The sequence below is a fragment of the Macaca nemestrina genome, chromosome 1 (assembly GCF_043159975.1).
Source record: "Macaca nemestrina isolate mMacNem1 chromosome 1, mMacNem.hap1, whole genome shotgun sequence".
Classification (NCBI taxonomy): Eukaryota; Metazoa; Chordata; class Mammalia; order Primates; family Cercopithecidae; genus Macaca; species Macaca nemestrina.
In genome coordinates this window covers 121,398,275-121,423,225 of record NC_092125.1, presented here as the reverse complement: position 1 = coordinate 121,423,225, position 24,951 = coordinate 121,398,275, and the positions used below count along the sequence as shown (strand labels likewise).

Sequence of the window (24,951 nt, the reverse complement as noted above, 5' to 3'; positions counted from 1 at the left end):
AATAGTTACTGAAGAATATTCATTTAAGTAGATTGTAATACATGTAAAAAGCAGTCTTTCATTTTCATTTCCCTTAGTCAAACATTTACTGGTGATGTGCTTTTGATCATTTGCTATGTTGCTAAAACAGGATACGCAGTCACTGTTTTTTTGACAGCTCATGGATCCAAGAGCACATGTAGTTTCTAAAGGCACAGAGTATAGGATATTTTTGGATACCGTGATATTCCCCCCTTATTCTGGTAATTAGAAGCATTCCCAGTATTAAACATTTAGGAGGAAAAGTTATAGCCAAAAGAGACCATCTCTTTCTTTTAAATCATTTTAATATGAAGAATATATTTTACTTTGGAGATTTAAAATGGTTTAAAGTAACAATTTTAGTAACCTTTGGGTTTGTCTTGAAAGTATTTTCATTTGTTTCTAAAATACTTGTTTCTCTGAAGAGAGAAGATGGCTTGATCTAATGACCTATGTAACCTTGATGACTGACAGTTTAAACTGAATCAACAAAGGGAGAATTTTTTTTTAATGCATTGAGACAAAGCATACAGGAAAGATGTAATTTTGTATAATCTTTTGTTGAAGTCTTCAAAACAGTACAAGTGTTGTTTGCCTCATGACATGAAAATTCACAGTAGGGTAAACAAAGCTATTATATTTGAATTTCACAAAAATGTTTACTTAGTTATCTTTCAGAAAAAAATTCAGAATCATGACTCTCTTCTCAAATTAAGTATTTATACTAATACTGCAAAAACTGTCATTTAGGGATTATTTGTACAGTTCTATGTGGCAACACTCAGCCATGCAACATGTGCATGTGTTTATTAGTTTCCATATGTGCATGTATTTATTAGTTTTCATACGTAAAATCTGGAATCATTGAAACAATCTGTCTTAGACTGTTTTTTTAATAAAGAATTAGATTAAAAACTCCTTATGTATAACAATATGGTAGTCATTGAATGTAAGAACTCAGATCACATTGCAGATATTCTAAAAATAGAATGTGAATTAGGTTTTAACAGTAATTCTGAGATTATTACATGTGGCAAATAATTTGTATGATATTCAACAGTCTAATTTAGGTAAATCACAGAGATTTACAGAAAGCATTGATTTGCATCTGTGATCAGTATTGCTTAGGAAAAATGTCCAATACCGTAAGAGTATATAAAGTTTTGACTCAAAGGGGTCAGGGAAGGATATCTTATGGAATTAATACTTGTGCTCAGGTCCAAGGAAAAGAGCAGGCATTATTAACTAAGTGGAGAAGGAAGAAGTCATTGCAGGCAAAGGGAATAGCTTCTGCAAAAGCCCTGTGGCAGAACGGAGCATATCAGGTTTAAGAAACTGAAAGATGGCCAGTGTGACTGTCATAGAGAGTAAATAGGGATATGGAGCAAGACGAAGTGGATACAGGCCAAATCATTAGGAGCTCTGAGGACTTGGAGTTTAATCTTTACCCTGTGAGCAAAATGAAATCATTTCAATTTTCTGTTTTGAAAAGACCATTCTGGCTGCAATGTAGAGGAACCCAAGTGAGCAACAATGGACCAGTTAAGAGGCTATTTCAATAGTCCCAGGAGGTTGCTTAGACTAGAGTCATGTAGTGGAAAAGAAAAGGAACTGACAGATTCTTTGCCTGGAGGGTAGTGGTTCTTTGCCCAGGTGATTCTGACACTCCTACCCTCCTCTCCTGTTTCTCTATTCTTTAAAAAAATGGTGATAGAAAATACAAAGTAGTATTCTGTGATTAAATTATCACAGTATTATAGATTATATTCTTGATAACAAACTAATATTCATAATTTTATGTTGAGAATATTATAAAGAAATGTTTTCATCACGTATAGGGTCATGGCTGGGCGCAGTGGCTCACTCCTGTAATACTAGCACTTTGGGAGGCCGAGGCGGCCGGATCACTTGACGTCAGGAGTTCGAGACCAGCCTGGCTAACATGGCGAAACTCTGTCTCTACTAAAAATAAAATTAGCTGGGCATGGTGGCCCGCACCTATAATTCCAGTTCTTGGGATGCTGAGGCGGGAGAATTTCTTGAACCTGGGAGGCGGAGGTTGCAGTGAGCCAAGATCGCACCATCGCACTCCAGCCTGGGCAAAAAGAGCAAGACTCCATCTCAAAAAAAAAAAAAAAATGTAGGTTTATGACTTCTCACTTGTGAAGATGTGCATATTGGCCATGTAAGATTTTTTAAATGAAGGTCCCTTTTACAACTGTAAACCTAAAGGAACAATATCAAGGAACTGACATTTATGAGACATGCTCAAAGGCTAAAAAGTAAGTGAAAGCTAGAACCAGCACTCAGAGCCTATTTTTGGCTTGATGGCACCTACTGAACTAGCAAACCTGGGCTTATGGTTTCATTGCCTTCACAGACATAAGAGGATAGGAGACTAAGCTCAGTCTATGAGGAGGCATCCCACCGAGTGTCTGTGCACCCCTCCCCACGCCTCTTCCTGCCAACTCCAAGGAAACTAGACTGTCGCAAATGTTGGCACTAAGTTGAAGTGGTGGTGCAAGTTTGGGGGTTGTTATTCTTTGACATTTTATAGTTGCACCCTAGCCTTTATGTTTCCATATCTAAATCGCAGTTTTTGGGTTAGCCCAAAAATATCTTAAAATTTGACTATGATTCAAAGTAATTCTGGTTGCTAGTAACCCCAGGCATTTGGCAGAAGCAAATGCACATCACAGTAAAATATCACAGAACTCTAAAAGAAAAAGACACTGAAAATATGGACTAGCCAAGATAACAGACAACTGAATTGGACTCCCATTGACTTCATATTTTGGAATTATTAGACAGGAATTTAAAATCAGTGTGTTTAGCAAGGTAAAGATTAAAAATATAAGAATGGTGGGATTATGATAGCTAACATTTTGTAGCTATCAGTTGGAACCTTGAACTGTTCCAGTACTTTACGTGTTAATTAATCCTCACAAAACTCTAAAGTAGGGATTATTATCATCCCCATTTTACAGGTGAAGGAACGAAGCACAGAATGGGGATATAACTTGACCAAGGTTAGTAAAGTGGTAGAACCAGGATTCTAGCCAGGCAGTATGGGTCCTAAAGTCAGGCTTTTAACCATTTTACTATACTGAGAAAGATAATGAGATTACGAGAAGTTACAAATAGCTTTTTTGTGGGTGGGGGGAGAACTTTCAGAAATGAAATATGTAGACTAGGCACAGTGACGCACATCTGTAATCCCAGCACTTTGGGAGGCCAAGGCAGGTGGATCACTTAAGCCCAAGGAATTCGAGACCAGCCTGGGCAACATGGTGGAATCCCATCTCTACAAAAAAATACAAAAATTAGCTGGGCATGGTGGTTTGTGCCTGTAGTCCCAGCTACTTGGGAGGTTGAGGTATGAGGATCCCTTGAGTCTAGGAGGTCAAGGCTGCAGTGAACTGTGCCACTGCACTCCAGCCTGGGCAACAGAATGAGACCAAAGTTAACCAAATAAAAGAGACAGAAATGGAAAATTTGTAAAAAGAAAAGAAAATTGGACAACCATAGCCTAAATTGCGAGTTTTCTCTGATACCATTCTGTGTCTAATAAGTAGTGGATATATTAGTTGGATGCTCTGTTGCCTAGCTAAAACTTCCATTTCATTGCCTTCCTGATAGTAAGGTTTGACTATGTGACAAGGCTTTGGTAATTTGGGATGCAAATTGAAATATGTGTAACTTCTAGGTCATGCCTGTAAGAGGAAAGGGGATATGCCATTTTCTTTCTCTTTCTTCCTTTCTGTGAACTGGAATGTAAACATGGCGATGAGATATTTTTCCCTCTGTAGAAGACGGCAATACTCTTAAGGATGATAGAGCAATAAGACATAAGAGCTTGGCTGTCTCAGACTGCCTAGCTGCCAAACAAGACTGTCCTGTGAAAGGAAAATAACCCTGAATTTGGTTAAGCCACTTTTGAGTCTCTTATTAACAGCAGCCTTGTCTACGTCTTAACTATTTCAAGAAGAGCATGAAAAGGTCTAATAACTAGAATTTCAGATATGAGGAAAAGCCAAGTAGATACAGTATTTAAGGAGATTTCAATTAGAATTTTCAAAACTGCAAAAAGATACAAATTCAAGAAGTCAAATAAATCCTAAGCAGAGTAAATAGAAATCTCAACCTAAAGTCTTCATAGTTAAATTTGCAGATGATCAGAGATCTCAAAAATAACCAGAAGGACAAGACAGATCACTTTCAAAAGCTCTGCAATTAGGCTAGCAGCTGACTTATTGAAAGGAAAGTAGAAATCAGAAGACAGTAGAATAGTAACTACAGTGTACTCAGAGTAAATAACTATTAAAGCTAAAATATCTTTGAAGAGTGAAGCAAAGTTTTCAGATAAATAAAAGTTTTTGTTCTCACCACTTGTACAGCAGTAAGAAACATTCCAAAAGATATACTTTAGGTAGAAGGAAAGTGACCCCTAATGGAGGATCTGAGATATTAATTAGGAAAGAAAAATGGGCCCAGGCTCATTTAAGCATTCCAGTAATCCCAGCACCTTGGGAGGCCCAGGTGGGTGGATAGCTTGAGACCAGGAGTTCGAGACCCATCTGGGCAAGATGGCAAAAACCCTGTCTCTATCAAAAATACAAAAAATGTAGCCGGACGTGGTGGCATGCACCTGTAGTCCCAGCTACTCTAGAGGCTGAAGTGGGAGGATTGCTTGAGCTCAGGAGGCAGAGTTTACAGTGAGCCAAGATCATGCCACTGCACTCCAGCCTAGGTGACAGAGTTGAGACTCTGTTTCAAAAAAAAAAAACAAAAACAAAAACAAAAATGGCTGCAATTATTGAGGCAGGTATCCAACTTAAGTTGGAAAAGCATTAGAATAAACTAAAGAAAGGAAATAAATAATAAACATAAAAGCAGAAATTAAAGAAATAGAAAAGAGGTCTACAATGAAACATCAACAAGCCAAAGTTGGTTTTTTTGGAAAAAGACTAGTAAAAGTAATAAACCTGGTAAAATTGACCAAAAGTAAAAGAGGAAGGGCAGAGATAAACAATACGAATGAAAAAGGAGATATAACTAAAAATGTGGCAGATTTTTACAAAGAGAGAAAAGTGCATACACTAACACATTTTTGTTCAGGGAATAATTTCAAATGGTAGATTATTGTATCTGTTGTCATAATAGTATATCAAGCCTATCAAGACCACTTGTTAAACTTGCCAAAAATTTTGCTCTTGAATATGTGAGATGGTTGGATTAAATATTTTAATCCTTTACTTGAATATTTGGAGAATTACAAAGGTGCAATGAATCAGTCATACTTTACTAAAGATTGTGGTAAAGATTTATTTGGGGATGTGTAGATATGGATACATTTCTTTAAAACAGTAGAATATGTGTTCCCTTTTAATGCCTAAGGAAGAAGAGGGGAAATGCATAAACCTGAGAAATTGTGGAAACCTTGTATTTTTAAAAGTGTTTTTTAAAAAAGTATTACTAGTAAGTTTTTGGTGCTTGTACCAAAAAGTGATGGCACAGTACTGAGAATGATCCATAATTTAGTGTTTCTTTCTCTTAAAATTCTCATGAGCTTTATATTATATATTCATACTGTTCAGTGAACTGAATAGTGTACTGAGGCAAGACATGGATGTACCAGGGCAAGCCCCTTGTTTTCTGGAGGACTGGTAGCAAATAGTGGTAGCACTTTTGTAAATATTATAGTTCTAAACTAGTACATAAGAAAGTCCTAGGTTGACAAATATTTACAGACCTAGGGAGCAACTGATACAGATTATAGAAGATCCAAAAAGAATTTTTTGGAGGGTGGGGAGAGAAGGGAATGAAATTGATAGATTATCTGGCCGATTTGACAGGGTGGGAAATTATGTTGATAATTCCAGAATAAGCACAAATTATATGATAAAAGAAATGTAATCTTAATATACTGCTTTGCTGTGTGTTAAGAGAGCTAAAATTCTCATCTATATGATAGCAATATCCAAATGCAAAAATGAAGAGATTCCAGTATGAATTTTATTTGGAAATATTAAGGGAAACACCCAAAGAAACAGGCAGGTAGAAGTTTAAAGTAGCTCTTGTAGATTGAGATTGTGACTGCTCTTTTTTTCTTATAAGCCTTTTAGTAATATCTTCTAATTGTGCTAATCAAGTATGCATTGCTTTTAAGAGAGAGAACTGAAGCTTTTGCAGAGGAGACTAGAATGATAATAGAGTTTGAAACTTTATTATTTGAAAAAGGAGACTGTTTATGGAAAAAGAAGTGAGGAAAATAACTGTCTTCAGATACTTAAAGGAGTGTATAATAGAAGAGGAATTCTCTTTCTTTTGTTTACATGGGCGAGCAGAGCTGAAACCACCCAGTAAGTAGCCAATACCAAGAAATAGTCGTGTAAAGAAGTTTCTGAACAATTAGATTACCCAGAAATGAATTTGTCTGTTTTTTTTTTTTTTTTTTTTTTCTTTTTAAGAGTCAGGGTCTTACTCTGTCACCCAGGCTGGCTGGAGTACAGTGGTGCAGTCACAGTTCCCTGCACCATAGAACTCCTGGACTCAAGCGACCCTTCAGCCTCAAAGGTGAGAGCCACCACGCCCAGCTGAAACATACTGTTGTGTGAGGATAGAATTCAAAGGGCTAGATGTCCATATCTAGATATGTTTTTAGAGTAGATTTCCACAAATGAAAGTTACTGTATTTCAGGAATTCTGTTGTTTTTAAATACTGACTTCAGCATTTAAAACAAGAAAACACAAAATCAGCTATTCATAAAAAATTTGCCTCATATAAGTCAAGTATACTATTTTCTTTTCTTTCTTTCTTTCTTTTTTTTTTCTTTTCTTTTTTTTTTTTTTTTTTGAGACGCTCTTGCTCTGTTACCTAGGTTGTAGTGCAGTGGCGCGATCTCGGCTTGGCTCACTGCAACCTCCGCCTCCCTGGTTCAAGTGAGTCTTGTGTCTCATCCTCCCAGATGGCTGGGATTACAGGCGCATGCTACCACACCTGGCTAATTTCTGTATTTTCAGTGGAGACAGGGTTCACCATGTTGGCCAGGCTAGTCTTGAACTCCTGACCTGAAGTGATCCACCTGTCTTGGCCTCCAAAAGTGCTGGGATTACAGGAGTGAGCCACCATGCCCTGCCAGCTCCAGTAATTTTTGATATATTACATTTTAATTATTATTTAATTGAAATTGTTTAATTTCCATCTTGATTTCTTTCTTCCCCCATGGATTATTTAGAATTCTGTTTAATTTACAAACATTTGGGGATAATGTGTTGTATTTTTATGCTGATTTCTAGTTTAATTTCATGTTGGTTAGAAATTACACTCTGTATGATTTCAGTCCATTGAAATTTCTTGAGACTTGATTTATGGCTCAGCATGGTCTATTCTAGTAAATTATCCATGTACACTGGAAAAGGATGTATAGTTTGCAGTTGTTGGGTGTGGTGTTCTATATGTCTGTTAGGTTAAGTTGATTCTTTATCTGCTCAAATCTTCTATATCTCCTTCCTGGTTTTGTCTTTCCTTTCTATCATTTACTGAGTAAGCTCTGTTAAATTCTATTCATGATTCCCATTCTGTCAAGTTTTGCTTTGTGTGCTTTGATTTATATTTAAATTTTATTTTTCTATTGAGTGCTGTTAATGTAAATTAATATTAATGTATTTATATACATGGATTGTCTGACATCTTTCCATTTGTTTTCAGTTTGTTGATCTGTTCTTTGTTTCTTTGAGATTGTTTTTTAGTACACTGCAAGAAATTCAAAATGTCTTGGGTATGAAATTGGGGAGTAGCTCAGCTGGGTGAATCTAAGTCTCTCATAATGTTGCAGTAAGATGGTTGCTGTCTGGGATCATCTTGAAGCCTTTATTAGTCACAGATGTAGGAAGACAGAAACAGCTGGGACTCCGGCAACCATGTCTTTCTCTGTGGTCTCTCCAAAGTGGTGACTGCACGGCAGCCTAACACTTAGGACTCCATAGATACGTATCCCCAAAGAGAAAAAATTCAGGAGGAAGCTCTGATACCTTTTCTAACCTAGCTTAAGAATTCAGATAGCACCATGTTGGCTGGATTTTGTTCGTTGCTAACCCTGCCTATATTCAAGAGGAGGGGAATATGTTTTTTCTTTCTACAAGCTTTTTAGGATTTTGTCTTCATGTTTAGTAGTTTGGAATTTTCACTAAAATATGTTCAGGTACAAGAATCTTTTTTCTTTCCTCTTCCCACAGTGTTTGGCATTCATTGGGTATTTGAATCTGATGATTCCTAACTTTTCTAAGTTTATCTCTGGAAATGTTATTCTACTGTTACTTTGGGTCTGGCGTTCTTTCTACACTTGCATCAGATAGCTGGTGAAACCTCTGGGTCTGTCCTCTTTACCTCTTTCTTTCATACATTCCATCTCTCTGTTCTTTTGTTCAGTTCTCTCTGGTTTGTGTATTGGTATATTTATGTGATTTCATATTACCAAAAAGTACAGTTTTTCTTATGATGTACTCTGAAGAGCATTGTCCTTTGTTTTGGAAAGTTAAATCTTACCATGATTTCCATATTCACTCCCCTCCCCACCAGCATGTTGTGGTGAGTTGTCAGTTTTAAATATTTGTGATCCCTGTAAATATTTAAAGATAAACAACAATATACTGCTTAAGAATCTATCTTCACTGTTCCTTAATGTAAAAAATTTTTCTCCAAAATTTCTAATCACTAAATTTCCTTTAATGAATTTTGTTTCATAAGTTCATTTCTACAGGAGAAACTTTTGTCTATAATGCATTCATTTATGTTAAAAATTGCAGAAACAACAAAGTTGGGATCAGTTTGCTTCACAAAGACAATCAAGTCATTTTATTTTTGTAAATATTAGAAGTAGGCTTCCTGAAGGAAAAATGAAGAGTTAGGTTATAACTTGGACCATAATGTTAGGGACTCAAAATTGACTTAAAATTTAAACATAGTGTAATGTTTATTCCTATCTTCCATATTTGTCAGGGAATCTTAACCAGAGTAAGAAATTTTCTGGTGCTGTGTTGGGAGTGCAGGGCACAAGAGATTTCCATAAAAAGGCATGGGATTTGCTTGGAAGAACATAGAGGTTTTCTAACTTGGCAGTAATGAGTTAGAACTAATTCCCCTTAGAAAGAAAAATTAACTTACATTCTTATTGGGAATTCATTTGTGTGTATGCTTTCTTGTGTGAGCTATTTGATTATTATATTTGTGAGTGTGCCTATGTGTATACATTCATGACCCATGGCATTTGTTAGGTGTAGATAAAATTTTCTATACATACTCTGTGAAAAATGGCTTTGGAACTTGAATGTCTTGCCATTTTAGTTGAGGAACAGGGGCCAAATATTTTGTTGTTGCAGAATACCCAAAATAATATGACCATCTCTGAGTTCTTTCCCCAGTTTCTGTTGCCCTAGAAAAGCTGGAGGCATTTGGGGAATATAAATGATCCTTGCTATATTAGGATTCTGTCTTGAAAGATGCATTTTTGGATTAGAGAGACGGTGAATTCACATCTTGTTAAAATGACAGCGATCCCCAGACTTAAGAGGCCTGGAAAGGGGCTAGGGATGTGGGCATCCTTTTATGTGAAATATATGCTCTTGTGTTTAGCTGTCAGTATTTTTCTTTTCATGGAAATGAAACCATTTTTTTTTCCCCATGGAATGGAATCACCTAATCCAGATAGAGGTATAAGATGCCTAGTGCCCAACACAAACCTCTCCCACCTTACTCTATATTTTCAAAAATGTGGTTATTTTTAAAGGCTCACCCAATTCTTACCTTGCTTCTCTTTCTCATTGATTGACCTCATCCACTGCTATGGCTTCAATGCTACCATCTTGACCAGCATTGACTCCCAAATCTGTACTTCTAGTCCATTGGTTTCTACAGAACCTCCAGAGTTGGCTTTTAAAATATCTATCAGATATCCTTACCTGTTCTTCCCATAGGAATCTCACAGTTAATTTTTGGAAGAAAGTAATATCTTTCTTTTTAAACCTTTTGTGTTTCCTGTCTTAATTGGAGGTAGGCTATCAACCACTTACTTGCTCAAGCTAGATACCTAGGAGTTATCACTGAGTCTTCTTCATTCCTCTTAGTAGCTTCTTATCAGTTATGGAGTCCTGTCAGTTTTATCCTCAGAAAAGTATTGCCCCTCTTCAGCCCTAGTGCTCCTGTACAGGCCCGTGTCATCTCGCACTGGAGCTATTGCAGTAGCTTCCTAGCTATTCTTCTTGCCTCTAGTCTCCTTTCTTCAGTCCATTTTGCATACTGCCAGTTGTTTTTCCAGAATACAAATCTCATCATATTAATTTTTTTAAAATCACTTTGTCTTCTCCCCATTACTTACTAGATAAAATATAAGCTCTTTAACATGACAATGCCGAGCTATGTAGTATCCCTAGATCTTTTGTATTAAATTTTTTTTTTTTAATTTAAGTTCTAGGGTACATGTGCATAACGTGCAGGTTTGTTACATATGTATACTTGTGCCATGTTGATGTGCTGTACCCATCAACTCGTCAGCACCCATCAACTCGTCATTTACATCAGGTATAACTCACAATGCAATCCCTCCCCCTTCCCCCCTCCCCATAATAGGCCCCGGTGTGTGATGTTCCCCTTCCCGAGTCCAAGTGATCTCATTGTTCAGTTCCCACCTATGAGTGAGAACATGCGGTGTTTGGTTTTCTGTTCTTGCGACAGTTTACTGAGAATGATGGTTTCCAGCTGCATCCATGTCCCTACAAAGGACACAAACTCATCCTTTTTATGGCTACATAGTATTCCATGGTGTATATGTGCCACATTTTCTTAATCCAGTCTGTCACTGATGGACATTTGGGTTGATTCCAAGTCTTTGCTATTGTGAATAGTGCTGCAGTGAACGTACGTGTGCATGTGTCTTTATAGCAGCATGATTTATAATCCTTTGGGTATATACCCAGTAGTGGGATGGCTGGGTCATATGGTACTTCTAGTTCTAGATCCTTGAGGAATCGCCATACTGTTTTCCATAATGGTTGAACTAGTTTACAATCCCACCAACAGTGTAAAAGTGTTCAAAGAACTCAAATTTACAAGAGAAAAACAACCCCATCACAAAGTGGGCAAAGGATATGAACAGACATTTCTCAAAAGAAGACATGCATACAGCCAACAGACACATGAAAAAATGCTCGTCATCACTGGCCATCAGAGAAATGCAAATCAAAACCACAATGAAATACCATCTCACACCAGTTAGAATGGCAGTCATTAAAAAGTCAGGAAACAACAGGTGCTGGAGAGGATGTGTATTTAATTCTTTAGTGTATTTGCTTAAGCTGTTTCCTTTGCTTGGAATGTCCTTCTAAGCATTATAGCTGGAATATTCCTATTCAGTTTTTTACTGAGCTCTTCAAATGAGCTAGTCAAAATTAAAACAACTGTCCTGGAGTCTCCTGTGTTCGTCCATCCTTCCCCAGCCCATTAATTTTGTCTTGCACCAGCTTTATTCCCATTGTTTTGTAGTTATTTGTTTCTTTCTCCTTTATAAGTTCCTTGAGGATGGAAAACACATACTTTTCATTTTTATTTCCTTGACACCTAGTACAGAACTGCTACCTAGAAAATACTTTGCAAATGCTTGATTCAGAATAACAATATTTGCCATTATGTCTCCTTTATAATGTCCTCACTATGTGTGTGTATTAGTTCATTTTCACGCTGCTGATAAAGACATACCTGAGACTGGGCAATATACAAAGAAAGAGATTTAATTGGACTTTGAGTTCCATGTGGCTGCGGAAGCCTCACAATCATGGCAGAAGACAAAGAAGAGCAAGTCCCATCTTACATGGATGGCAGTAGGCAAAGAGAGAATGAGAATCAAGTAAACAGGTTTCCCCTTATCAAACCATCAGATCTGGTGAGACTTATTCACTACCATGAGAACAGTATAGGAGAAACTGCCCCCATGATTCAGTTATCCCCACCTAGCCCTGCCCTTGGCACGTGGGGATTATTAAATTTAAGGTGAGGCTGGGTGCGGTGACTCATGCCTGTGGTCTCAGCACTCTGGGAGGCCGAGGATGGGCAGATCATGAGGTCAGGAGATCGAGACCAGCCTGGCCAACATGGTGAAACCCCATCTCTACTAAAAATACAGAAATTAGCCAGGCATGGTAGTGGGCGCCTGTATTCCCAGCTACTCAGGAGACAGGCAGGAGAATCACTTGAACCTGGGAGGCGGAAGTTGCAGTGAGCCGAGATTGCACCACTGTACTCCAGCCTGGGTGACAGAGAGAGACTCTGTCTCAAAAATAAAAAATAAATACATAAATAATTCAGGGTGAGATTTGGGTGGGGACACAGAGCCCAAGCATATTGGTATGTAACTGATATTCTGAGAAATTTCCTAAATAAATAATTCAAGGTGAGATTTGGGTGGGGACACAGAGCCAAACCATATCAGTATGTAACTGGTATTCTGAGAAATTTCTCTCTTTCTGCCATTGAAATAAATTAACTTTTTAAGCTGTGATTTACGTGTAATAAAATGTATTTATTTTAGATATTCAGTGAGTTTTGGTAAATAAATATGCCTATGCAACTTTTACCACAATCAAGATACAGATCACTCTCATCACCCCAAAAAGTATCCTCATGCTCCTTTGTAGCTATTGCCCCTGTGCCACACCACTGGCCCCAAACAGCTTTCTGTCACTATAACTTTATCTTTTCTAGATTTTTTTTTTTTTTGAAGAGACTAAGTCTCTGCTGCGCAGACTGGAGTACGGTGGTACGATCTCAACTCACTGTACCCTCTGCCTCCCAGGTTCAAACAATTCTCCTGCCTCAGCCTCCTGAGTAGCTGGGATTACAGGCACATGCCACCACGCCCAGCTAATTTTTGTATTTTTAGTAGAGACGAAGTTTCACCATATTGGCCAGACTGGTCTCGAACTCCTGACCTCAGGTGATCTGCCCACCGTGGCCTCCCAAAGTGCTGGGATTACAGACGTGAGCCACCGTGCCCAGCCTTTTCTAGATTTTTATATAAGTAGAATTACAGAATGTTATTCTTTGTGTCTGTCTTATTTTGCTGAACATGTTTTTGAGATTCATCCATGTTGCAAGTAGTTCATTCCTTACATTAATTACTGAGAAGTATTCCGGCAGTTGGATATATCACAATTTATTCACCGCTTGATGGATACTTGGGTTGTCTCTAGATTTTTGGCTATTACAAAGACAAAAGTTGAAGTTAACATTGTTTCTCAGCTTGGCTTGTTGATAATACTATCTTTTACGCATTGAATTACTTTTGCCCCTGTATTAATGATCTATTTTTCTATAGCCAGTTGACCCAAATTTTATTGGCTTAAAACAACAATAATCTTTTTTTTTTTTTCTGTCACAGTTTCTGTGGATCAGGGATTTGAGAGTGGTTTGGTTGGAGGGTTCTAGCTCATATTTCACAAGGCTGCAGTTATTTGTATTAAGACTGACTAAAATCAAGATAAGCTTCAAAGGTGGCTCACTAACGTAATTGGCAAGTTGGTGCTGGCTCTTGGTAGGAGTCCTCAGCTCCTCTTCAGGTGTGCCTCTCTGAAGGACTGGTGTTCACCCGACATGGTGACTGGCTTCTCTCAGAGCAAGTGATCCAAGAGACCACATCACAACCTGCAGTGCCTTTTAGGATCTAGACTTGGAAGTCACATATTTTCACTTCTGCCGTATTGTATTGGTCACATGGCCAATCTTGATTCATCATGGGAGGGAACTTATTCAAGGGTATGTATAGTGAGAGGGAGCCATACAAGGTATGAGTACCAGGAGGCCAGAATCATTGATGGAGAGCCGTCTTGCAGGATGGGGTGTCATAGTATACCTTTATTAAAAATGAATTAACATGTAGGTGTGTTTCTACTTCTGGACTTAATTTGGTTTCACTGATTGGTAAGTTTGTCGTTACGCTGATATCACACAATATGTATTACTACAGTTATATAGTAAGTCTAGAAATCAGATAATATAAGACTTTGTCCTTTTTTAAAACCATGTTAGCTTTTCTGAATTATTTGCATTTTCATATAAGTTTTAAAGTTATCTTGTCAGTTTCTACAAAAACTGCTGATTGAGTTTGCATTGAATCTGCAGATCAACATGAAGAGAATGACATCTTAATAATAATATGGGCAAATCTTAGTATATGGCATAGTTCTCTATTAAGCCTTTAATTTCAGCCATGTTTTGTAGTTTTGGTATATAAGTCTTGCAGATATTTTGCTAAATGTATCTCTAAGTAGTTTCTTACTGGATGTTTTTGTAAATGGCATTTTTTTTTTTTAATTTCAATTTTCAGTTCTTTGCCAGTGTGTAGAAATATAGTCACATGTTGCTTCATAATGGGGAGAAATGCCTTGTTAGTCAATTTAATAATTGTGTGAACACCGTAGAGTGTATTTACACAAATCTGGATGTATAATATAGCATACCACACACCTGGGCTGTGTTGTATAGCCTACTGCTTGTAGGCTACAAACCTGTACATCATATTACTGTACAGAATACTGTAGGCAGTTATAACACAATGATAAGTATTTGTGTGTCTAAACATAGAAAAGGTACAGTAAAAATATGTTGTTATAATCTATAAGACCACCACCTGTATGTAATAGAGTCTGTTGACTGAAATGTCATTATGCAGCACATGACTGTTCACGTTTTGTTTTGTTTGTATCAACATTTTATCCTGCAGCTTTGCTAAATTCACTTGTTAGTCTGATAGCATTTTTGTATATTCCTTAAGATTTCCTACATACAGGATTGTCAACTGTGCATAAAAACAATTTTACTTCTTCCTTTTGCATAGTTACTATACCTAGCTTAGTACAATGTCAACAGAAGTGGTAAGAGTAGACATATTGATACAATAAAAAGAAAAAACCGTATAGCATCGGTAGATGCAGTAAGAATATTTTGGGAAAAAAAAATCCAACATCTTTTCCTGAGAACCCATATAAATGAAAGCTCTTAAGAATGTAGAAGTTGGGGGTTCCGGGCAAGATGGCCAAATAGGAACAGCTCCTGTCTGCAGCTCCCAGTGAGACCAATGCAGAAGGCAGGTGATTTCTGCATTTCCAACTGAGGTACCAGTTCATCTCATTGGGACTGGTTAGACAGGGGGTGCAGCCCATGGGGCAAGCAGAAGCAGGGTGGGGTGTTACCTTACCCGGGAAGTGCAAGGGGTCAGCGAACTCCCTCCCCTAGCCACGGGAAGCCGTGAGCGACTGTGCTGTGAGGGATGGTGCTGTTCAGCGCAGATACTATGCTTTTCCCACAGTTTTTATGACCCGCAGACCGGGAGATTCCCTTGGGTCCCTACACCACCAGCGTCCTGGGTTTCAAGCACAAAACTGGGCGGCCATTTGAGCACACACAGCTAGCTGTAGGAGGTTTTTCTTTTTCTTTCTTTCTTTCTTTTTTTTTTTTTTTTTGTACCCCAGTGGCACCTGGAACCCCAGCAAGACAGAACTGTTCACTCCCCTGGAAAGGGACTTGAAGCCAGGGAGCCAAGTGGTTTTGTTTAGCAGGTCCCAACCCCATGGAGTCCAACAAGCTAAGATCCACTGGCTGGAAATTCTCTGCACAGCAGTCTGAAGTTGACCTGGGACACTCCAGCTTGGTGGGAGGTGGGGCGTCTGCCATTACTGAGGCTTCAATAAGCAGTTTTCCCCTCACAGTGTAAACAAAGCCTCCCAGAAGGTCAGACTGCAGCATGACAAAGCCACTGTAGCCAGACTGCCTCTCTAGATTATTCCTGTCTGGGCAGGGCATCTGAAAGAAAGGTAGCAGCCCCAGTCAGTGGCTTTATAGATAAAACTCCTATCTCCCTAGTACAGAGCACCTGGGGGAATTGGCAGCTGTGGGCACAGCTTTAGCAGACTTAAACGGCGCAGCTTCAGCAGACTTAAACGTTCCTGCCTGCCAGCTCTGAAGAGAGCAGCAGATCTCCCAGCACAGCACTCAAGCTCTGCTGAGGGACAGACTGCCTCCTTAAGTGGATCCCTGATAACTGTGCCTCCTGCCCAGAGAAACCTCCCAGTGTGTCCAGGGTTGGTTCCTTTCGGTGGGTTCTTGGTCTCGCTGACTTTAAGAATGAAGCCACGGACCTTTGCAGCGAGTGTTAACAGCTCTTAAAGGTGACATGGACCCAAAGAGTGAGCAGCAGCAAGATTTATTGTGAAGAGCAAAAGAACAAAGCTTCCACAGCGTGGAAGGGGACCCAAGCAGGTTGCGACTGCTGGCTGGGATGGCCAGCTTTTATTCCTTTATTTGTCCCCACTCATGTCCTTCTGATTGGTCCATTTTACAGAGTGCTGATTGGTGCATTTACAATCCTTTAGACACAGAGCGCTGGTTGGTGCGTTATTACTAGAGTGCTGATTGGTGCATTTATAATCCTTTAGCTAGACACAGAGCGCTGATTGGTGAAATCTGGGGAGGTGGAGGTTGCAGTGAGCCGAGATTGTACCATTGCACTCCAGCCTGGGTGACAGAGTGAAACTCTGTCTCGAGGGGGAAAAAATGCTGAAAATTCCAAAAACCAGCATGCCTCTTCTCCTCCAAAGGATCACAACTGCTCCCCAGCAAGGGAACAAAATTGGATGGAGAATGAGTTTGATGAATTCATGGAAGTAGGCCTCAGAAGGTGGGTAATAACAAACTCTTCTGAGCTAAAGTGCATATTCTAACCCAATGCAGGGAAGCTAAGAACCTTGATAAAAGTTTACAGAATAATCAGTTTAGAGAAGAACATAAATGACCTGATGGAGTTGAAAAACACAGCACAAGAACTTCATATAGCATACACAAATATCAATAGCTGAATCGATCAAGTGGAAGAAAGGATATCAGAGATTGAAGATTAACTTAATGAAATAAAGCATGAAGACAAGATTAGAGAAGACAGAATGAAAAGGAACGTACAAAGCCTCCAAGAAATATGAGACTATGTGAAAAGGCCGAACCAACAATTGATTGGTGTACCTGAAAGTGACGGGAAGAATGGAACCAAGTTGGAAAATGCTCGTCAGGATATTATCCAGGAGAACTTCCCCAACCTAGCAAGGCAGGCCAATATTCAAATTCAGGAAATACAGAGAATGCCAAAAGATACTCCTCGAGAAGAGCAACCCTAAGACACATAATCGTCAGATTCAACAAGGTTGAAACCAAGGAAAAAACCTTAAGGGCAGCCAGAGAGAAAGATCAGGTTACCCACAAAGGGAAGCCCATCAGAATAACAGCAGATCTCTCAGCAGAAACCCTACAAGCCGGAAGAGAGTGGGGGCCTATATTCAGCATTCTTAAAAAAGAATTTTCAACCCAGAATTTCATATCCAGCCAAACTAAGCTTCGTAAGTGAAGGAGAAATAAAATCCTTTACAGACAAGCAAAGGGTGAGGGATTTTGTCACCACCAGGCCTGCCTTACAAGAGGCCCTGAAGGAAGCACTAAATATGGAAAGCAAAAACCGGTACCAGCCACTGCAAAAACCATACCAAAATATAAAGACCAATAATGACACCATGAAGAAACTGCATCAACTAATGTGCAAAATAACCAGATCAAATTCACACATAACAATATTAACCTTAAATATGAATGGGCTAAATGCCCCAGTTAAAAAACCACAGACTGGCAAATTGGATAAAGAGTCAAGACCCATCAGTGTGCTGTATTCAGGAGACCCATCTCATGTGCAGAGACACACATAGGCCCAAGATAAAGGGATGGAGGAATATTTACCAAGCAAATGGAAAGCAAGAAAAAAAAAACCAGGCGTTGCAATCCTAGTCTCTGATAAAACATACTTTAAACCAACAAAGATAAAAAAAAAAAAAAAAAAAAAAAAAAAAGACAATGGCATTACATAGTGGTAAAGGGATCTATGCAACAAGAAGAGCTAACTATCCTAAATATATATATGGACCCAATACAGGAGCACCCAGATTCATAAAGCAAGTTCTTAGAGACCTACAAAGAGACTTAGACTCCCACACAATAATAGTGGGAGACTTTAACCACCCCACTGTCAATATTAGACAGATCAATGAGACAGAAAATTAACAAGGATATTCTGAACTTGAACCCAGCTCTGGACCAAGCAGACCTAATAGACATCTACAGAACCCTCCACCCTAAATCAACAGAATATATGTTCTTCTCAGCACCACATAGCACTTATTCTAAAATTGACCACATACTTGGAAGCAAAACACTCCTCAGCAAATGTAAAGGAATAGAAATCATAACAGTCTCTCAGACCACAGTGCAATCAAATTAGAACTCAGGATTAAGAAACTCACTCAAAACGGCACAACCACATGGAAACTGAACAACCTACTCCTGAATGACTACTGGGTAAATAACAAAATTAAGGCAGAAATAAATAAGTTCTTTAAAATCAATGAGAACAAAGACACAATGTACCAGAATCTCTGGGACAGAGACACAGCTAAAGCAGTGTTTAGAGGGAAATTTATAGCACTACATGCCCACAGGAGAAAGCAGGAAAGGTCTAATATCAACACCCTAACATCACAATTAAAAGAACTAGAGAAGCAAGAGCAAACAAATTCAAAAGCTAGCAGAAGACAAGAAATAACTAAGATCAGAGCAGAACTGAAGGAGATAGAGACACAAAAAACCCTTCAAAAAATCAGTGAATCCAGGAGCTGGTTTTTTGAAGATTAACAAAATACATTGCTAGCCAGACTAATAAAGAAGGAAAAAGAGAAGAATCAAATAGACACAATAGAAAGTGATAAAGGGGATATCACCACTGATCCCACAATAGTACAAACTACCACCAGAGAATATAAACACCTCTATGCAAATAAACTAGAAAATCTAGAAGAAATGGATAAATTCCTGGACACATACACCCTCCCAAGACTAAACCAGGAAGAAGTCAAATCCCTGAATAGACCAATAACAAGTTCTGAAATTGAGGCAGTAATTAATAGCTTACCAGCCAAAAGAAGTCCAGGACCAGGTGGATTCACAGCCGAATTCTACCAGAGGTACAAAGAGGAGCTGGTACCATTCCTTCTGAAACTATTCCAAACAACAGAAAAAGAGCAGCTCCTCCCTAACTCATTTTATGAGGCCAGCATCATCCTGATACCAAAGCCTGGCAGAGACACAACAAAAAAAAAAAAATTTCAGGCCAATATCCCTGATGAACATTGATGCGAAAATCCTCAGTAAAATATTGGCAAACCAAATCCAGCAGCATATCAAAAACCTTATTCACCACAATCAAGTCGGCTTTATCCCTGGGATGCAAGGCTGGTTCAACATATGCAAATCAGTAAATGTAATCCATTACATAAACAGAACCAATGACAAAAAACACATTATTATCTCAATAGATGCAGAAAAGGCCTTTGATAAAATCCACCCCTTCATGCTAAAAACACTCAATAAACTAGGTGTTGATGGAACATATCCCAAAATAATAAGAGCTATTTATGACACACCCACAGCCAATATCATACTGAATGCGCAAAAACTGGAAGCATTCCCTTTGAAAATTGGCACAAAACAAGGATGCCCTCTCACCACTCCTGTTCAACATAGTATTGGAAGTTCTGGCCAGGGCAATCAGGCAAGACAAAGAAATAAAGGGTATTCAGATAGGAAGAGAGGAAGTCAAATTGTCTCTGCAGATGAGATGATTGTACATTTAGAAAACTCCGTTGTCTCAGCCCAAAAACTCCTTAAGCTGATAAGCAACTTCAGCAAAGTCTCAGGATACAAAATCAATGTGCAAAAATCATAAGCATTCCTATACACCAATAATAGACAAACAGCAAAATCATGAGTGAACTCCCATTCACAGTTGCTACCAAGAAAATAAAATACCTAGGAATACAACTTAGAAGGCATGTGAAGGACCTTTTCAAGGAGAACTACAAACCACTGCACAAGGAAATAAGAGAGGACACAAACAAATGGAAAGACATTCCATGCTCATGGATAGGAAGAATCAGTATCCCAAAGTAATTTATAGATTCAACGCTATCCCCATCAAGCTACCATTGAGTTTCTTCACAGAATTAGAAAAAAACTGCTTCAAATTTCATACGGAACCAAAAAACAGCCCATATAGCCAAGACAGTGCTAAGCAAAAAGAACAAAGCTGGAGGTATCACACTGACTTCAAACTATACTATGGGGCTACAGCAACCAAACCAGCATGGTACTGGTACCAAAACAGATATGTAGAGCAATGGAACAGAACAGAGGCCTCAGAAATAACACCACACATCTACAACCATCTGATCTTTGACAAACCTGACGAAAACAAACAATGGAGAAAGGATTCCTTATTTAATAAATGATGTTGGGAAAACTGGCTAGTCATATGCAGAAAACTGAAACTGGACTCCTTTATTACACCTTATGCAAAATTTAAGATGGATTAAAGACTTAAACGTGAGACCTACAACCATAAAAACCCGAGAAGAAAACCTAGGCAATACTATTCAGGACATAGGCATGGGCAGTCTTCATGACTAAAACACCAAAATCTATGGCAACGAAAGCCAAAATCCCATAAATGGGATCTAATGAAACCAAAGAGCTTCTGCACAGCAAAAGAAACTATCAGCAGAGTGAACAGGTAACCTACAGAATGGGAGAAAATTTTTGCAACCCATCCGACAAAGGGCTAATATCCAGAATCCACAAGGAACTTAAACAAATTTACAAGAAAAAAACCAACCTCATCAAAAAGTGGGCAAATGATATGAACAGACACTTCTCAAAAGAAGATATTTATGCAGCCAGCAAACATATGAAAAAAAGCTCATCATCACTGGTCGTTAGAGAAATGCAAATCAAAACCACAATGAAATACCATCTCATGCCAGTTAGAATAGTGATCATTAAAAAGTCAGGAAACAACAGATGTTGGAGAGGATGTGGAGAAATAGGAACACTTTTACACTTTTGGTAGGAGTGTAAATTAGTTCAACCATTGTGGAAGACAGTGTGGTGATTCCTCAAGGATCTAGAACCAGAAATACCATTTAACCCAGCAATCCCATTACTGGGTATATGCCCAAAGGATTATAAATCATTCTACTATTAGGACACACGCACCTGTATGTTTATTGCAGCACTATTCACAATAGAAAAGACTTGGAACCAACCCCAAATGCCCATCAATGATAGACTGGATAAAGAAAATGTGGCATATATATACCATGGAATACTATGCAGCCATGAAAAAGAATGAGTTCATGTCCTTTGCAGGGCAATGGATGAAGCTGGAAACCATCATTCTCAGCAAACTAACACAGGAACAGAAAACCAAACACTGCATGTTCTCACTCATAAGTGGGAGTTGAACAGTGAGAACACATGGACACAGGGATGGGAAGGTCACATGCCAGGACCTATCGGGGGGTGGGGGTAAGGGGAGGCATGGCATTAGGAGAAATACCTAATGTAGATGACGGGTTGATGAGTGCAGCAAACCACCATGGCACACGTATACCTATGTAACAAACCTGCACTTTCTGCACATGTATTCCAGAATTTAAAGTATAACAAAATAAAGTGATTATTGATATTGTTGGAAAAAAAAAAAAAAGAATGTAAAAGTGTTGGCTGGGCATGGTGGTTCACACCTATAATTTCAGCACTTTGGGAGGCCGAAGCATCTTGAGCCTTACTTGATGGCCTCTTCGATTATGTTGCCCAGGCTAGTCTCAAACTCCTGGGCACAAGTGATTCTCACTTTTGGGAATCTGAATCGTTTGAGACTAGCCTGCGCAACATAGTGAGATCCCGTCCCTGCAAAAGAGAGAAAAAGAAAAAAGAAAATTACCCAGTTGTGGTGGTGCATGTCTGTAGTCCCAGCTACTCAGGAGGCTGAGGCAGAAGGATCACTTACTTGAGCAAGGGAGGTGGAGACTGCAGTGAGTTGTGATTGTGCCGCTGCATTCCAGCCTGAGCAAAGAGTGAGACCCTGTCTCAAGAAAAAAATAAAAGTTAGAGTTTATAAAGAAGACTTGAAACCAAAAAGTTTGAGAACTGAACTAAAGTAACCTAAAATGGTAACTGTTGAGAGTAGGTAGGGATTCTTAATCCAGGGTTCCCAATACTCTCATAGAAAGAAAAAATATTTGTATCTTTTTTTTTTTCCACTAATCTCTGAATGAAATTTAGTATTTCTATTTTGAATGCAGGCAACAAAACACAGCAGTAATATTAGCAGTAATTGTGACTTTGTTACCAATAGATGTTTTTTCCTGTATCCATATTTAAAGATTGTTTCTTGAAGCAACATATAGTTAGGTCTTACTTTTTTATATTGCCTTTGAATTGGAATGTTTAGACAATTTGCATTTAATGTAATGATGTGATTTCCTTTCAATTCTGCCATCTTGCCTTTTGTATTGATCCCAATTTTTTCTTCGCTATTTTTTGCTTATTTGTTTGCATTTTTCATACATTCTTTTTGATTGAGTTGAATTTTTTTTTTTTTTACATGGGATCTCGCTCTGTTATCCAGACTGGAGTGCAGTGGCGTAATCTCAGCTCACTGCAACCTCTGTCTCCCGGGTTCAAGCAGTTCTCCTGCCTCAGCCTCCCACATAGCTGGGATTACAGGCGCCTGCCACCATGCCCGGCTACTTTTTATATTTTTAGTAGAGATGGGGTTTTGCCATGTTGGCCAGGCTTGTCTGGGACTCCTGACCTCAGGTGATCCATCCACCTCAGCCTCCCAAAGTGCTGGGATTATAGGCGTGAGCCACCACGCCCGGCCTGAGTTGAATTTTGTTTGTTTGTTTTTAGTGGTTGCTCAGGGACTTACAATATACTTCTTTAACATATGACAATTTACTTCAAAACGTGCTGTATTACTTCAGATATAATCTAAGGACCTTCAGTATTCTCTTTCTCTCTCTTCTACTATTGTAATATATTTTACTTCTACATGTAAACCCAGTGATTATTATCATTTTTGCTCTAAGTGGTGAAATTACTCTTGTGGCTGGGTGTGCTGGCTCATACCTGTAATCCCAGCACTTTGGGAGGCCAAGGTGGGAGGAGCCTTTGAGCCCAGGAGTTTGAGACCAGCCTAGGTAACATAGTGAGACCCTTTGTCTACAAAAAAAGTTAGAAACGTTAGCCAGGTGTGGTGGTGCACTCCTGTAGTGCCAGCTGCTCAGGAGGCTGAGGTGGGAAGATTGCCTGAGCCTAGGAATTTGAGGCTGCAGTGAGCTACAGTCATACCACTGTACTCCTTGTACTCCAGCCTGGGCAACAGAGTGAGACCCTGTGCCCCGAAAAAAAAAAAAAAAAAAAATTCTTCATGATTTAAATGTATGCTGGTGAACTTTTTGCCTCCAGCTTTTTTTTTTCCCGCCCCCACCAGGAGGATGAAGTCTGGGAAAAATCTTTTACTTCCATTTCTTCAACATATATTCATTGTATTTATTTTTCTAGGTTGACCGGATTTTTCTTTGTTTTATAGTTCCATTTTCTTGTCTTGCATAGCTTCACAAGAAGTCTGTGTGTGTGTGTGTATTTTTTTTTTTTTTTTTGAGATGGAGTCTCACTCTGTTGCCCAGGCTGCAGTGCTGTGGCTCAATCTCTCGGCTCACTGTAACCACTGCCTCCTGGGTTCAAGCGATTCTCCTGCCTCCGCCTTCCGAGTAGCTGGGACTACAGGCTCATGCCACCACGCCCAGCTAATTTTTTGTATTTTAGTAGAGACAGGGTTTCACCGTGTTGCCCAGGCTGGTCGCAAACTCCTGAGCTCAGACTATCCGCCCACCTCGGCTCCCAAAGTGCTGGGATTACAGGCGTGAGCCATCGTGCCTGGCTGAAGTCTGTATATTTTAACTTTGTTTCTATGTAAATTTTTTTCTTCTGGCTTCTTGTAAGATTTTCTGTTTTTGACAGCTTTTCGGGAATTTGATTATTCTGCCTCATTTTGGTTTTCTTTGTGTTTATACTCCTTCAGGAGGCGGGCTCATTGAGTTACTTGGATGTGTAGATGTGTCTTTTTTTTTTTTTTTTTTTGAGACAGGGTCTCTGTCACTCAGGCTGGAGTGCAGTGGGACAATCACAGCTCACTGCAACCTCTGCCTTCTGAGTTCAAGGGGTCCTCCTACCTCAGCCTCCCAAGTAGCTGGGACCACAGGCACATGCTACCACACTCAGCTAATTTTTTGTATTTTTGGTAGAGATGAAGTTTCACCATATTATCCAGGCTGGTCTCTAACTCCTGGCCTCAAGTGATCTGCCTATCTTGGCCTCCGAAAGTGCTGGGATTACAGGCATAAGCCACTGCACCTGGCCAGATATATCAGTTTTATCAAATTTTGAAAATGTCATTATTTCTTCAAATGCTACCCCTGCTCGCCATTCCAGTTACATATATATTATACTGCTTGATGGCTTGATATTGCCCTGTAGTTCTTGTCTTTTTCTTTTCTTTCTTATTACACCCCTAGTCCTTCTACCCTTGCTTCTTTGTTCCCTCTCTCCTGTCTCCCTTTCCCCTTCTCTTCTTTCCCCTTATTCTCATCACATTTTAGCTGCGTTTAAATTTGGGTATTTTCTATTACTGTGTCTTCAGATCCCCTGTACTTTCCTTCTGTGGTATTTAATATATTGTTAATACCCTCCAGTGATATTCCTGTTTCACATACTGTTTTTGAATACTGTAAGTTCTTTTTTTTTGAGATGGAGTCTCGCTCTGTCGCCCAGGCTGGAGTGCAGTGGCACGATCTTGGCTCACTGCAAGCTCCACCTCCCGGGTTCATGCCATTCTCCTGCCTCAGCCTCCTGAGTAGCTGGGACTGCAGATGCCTGCCACCACGCCTGGC

At 39.1% G+C, this 24,951-nt stretch overlaps 1 protein-coding gene across 9 annotated transcripts in view; it reads left to right on the top strand.

The window, feature by feature from the left end:
- Nucleotides 1-24,951, top strand: part of LOC105479203 (RAP1A, member of RAS oncogene family) — a 97,481-nt gene that overhangs the window by 45,870 nt on the left and 26,660 nt on the right. Inside the window, exon 1 of one of the 9 annotated variants that reach the window (XM_071094096.1) lies at nucleotides 6,492-6,597. The exons of the other annotated variants lie outside the window; for them this stretch is intronic. The gene's annotated coding sequence lies outside the window, so the exon portion shown is untranslated. Of the gene's footprint in view, nucleotides 1-6,491; nucleotides 6,598-24,951 lie in introns of those variants that run through there. 9 annotated transcript variants of the gene reach the window in all.